The sequence below is a fragment of the Myotis davidii genome, unplaced genomic scaffold (assembly GCF_000327345.1).
Source record: "Myotis davidii unplaced genomic scaffold, ASM32734v1 scaffold1461, whole genome shotgun sequence".
In the NCBI taxonomy this organism is placed as follows: Eukaryota; Metazoa; Chordata; class Mammalia; order Chiroptera; family Vespertilionidae; genus Myotis; species Myotis davidii.
The window spans coordinates 139,861-141,777 of NW_006291725.1; positions in this window are offsets into that span (position 1 = coordinate 139,861).

Consider the following 1,917-nt stretch of genomic DNA (forward strand, 5'->3'; position numbering starts at 1 on the left):
ACCACGGCCAGCCACACCTGAGGCGGCACCAGTGCTCGAAGGGCCTTTGCGGAGTGAGTGGGGTCCCTCCAGCAGGTGGGGTTCCTTGGCCTGGCCTGCAGGGATCAGGCTGAAACCAGTAGTCTGACATCCCCCGAGGGGCCCTGGAGTACAAGAGGGCACTCTACAAAGTTGCTGTTGCTTGGCAGCTCCTGTGTTGAGCGCCCTGGTGGTCAGTGCGTGTCATACCTACTGGCCAGTTGGCGGGTCACTTAACCTTTTACATATATAATATTTGGTTATATTTTCCAAAACCAAAGACAGATTCATAAAAATGGTTACCTATGGGGAAAGTAACAGAGCAGAGGACAGGGATGGAAGCTAGACTTCTCTACATATATCTAATATAAATATAGTAGAATTTTTATATCCAATATAAAACCATAAAGCTAAAACAACTTAAGGGTGTGATTTAAAGGAATAAATAGATCAATAAAACAGAACAGCAAATTCAGAAATTAAGTCAAGTATATAGAGAATATAACAGTATAAAGGTGATATTGTAGTCAGTGAACTAAAGATAATTCATTTTTCCAAAAAATGGTGCTGTGACTGATTAAACATTTAGAAAAAAATTAAGTTAGATCTGTCCCTCATTCCATACAGCCAAATGAATTCTATTCATTCATTTCTCTACTCTTTTACCCATATATACTAGTAGGCTCTGTTCTAGGCACTGGGCAAAAACACACACAAAGTCCCTATGAGAGTGAGAGAGAGAGAGAGAGAGAGAGAGAGAGAGAGAGAGAGAGACAGAGAATTTAGTTTAACATTTCACAAATACATATAAAATTGTACCTGTGGTAAGTACTAATAACAGGCAAGTGATGTTATGAAATATAAGAAAGGGAACCTAGGGAGATAAGGGGAGAATTCCCTGAGGAAGTAAAACACAATTGAAATGAAAGTGGGGTTGGGATTCAGGTGAGTATTTCAGGTAATAGATATAAAAGCACTCAGTTGAGTGCTTCAGGTAGAGGGAAGCACTATGTACAAAAGCCCTGAGGTGAGAGGGACATTCAAGAAAAGCACAGTGGATGAGAGCATGGACTCTGGAGTCAGAATGCATGAATTTAACCCCAGCTCTGCCCTTATTAGCAGTGTGACCTGGGGCAAGTTATTTAACCTCTTTACTCTGTTATCTGTAATATGGGGCAATAATAATACCTACTTCATGAGAAATAAAAACATCTTTCTTAATAAGCATTAAATGAAAATATTTATAAAGCATTTAAAACTCTGACATAGCATAAGTACTACATATAAAATGTAAACTGATATAAGGTTAGTATAGGTAGAGGTCTCAAAGTGTGGTCCATGGACCCCTGAAAGTATGTAAGTTCAAAACTATTTTCAAAATAATACTTACACGCTACTTTTTCCAGTGCCATGACATTTGCATTGATGTTGCAAAAGAAATGGTGGTAAAACTGCTCATGACTTAGCATGAATCAGGATAATGACTCCAAATTTACTAGTAGTTATTGTATTCTTCCCACTATGTTCTCTTGGTTAAAAAACAGACAGACCAGTTTCACTTAAAAATGTCTGAGTAGCCCTAGCTGGTTTGGCTCAGTGGATAGAGCATCAACCTGTGAACTTAAGGGTCCCAGGTTTGATTCCGGTCAGGACACATGCCGGGGTTGTGGGCTTGATTGCCAGTAGGGGGTATGCAGGGGGAAGCTGACTGAATGATTCTCTCTCATCACTGATGTTTCTCTCTCTCTCCCCCTTCCTTTCGGAAATAAAAAAAATATATTAAAAAAAGCCTGAGTAAACAGTATTATTGTTATTATTTTTTAATCCTCATCTGAGGACATGCTGAGAGAGAGAGAGAGAGAGAGAGAGAGAAACATCAATCAGTTAACTTATTGGAGA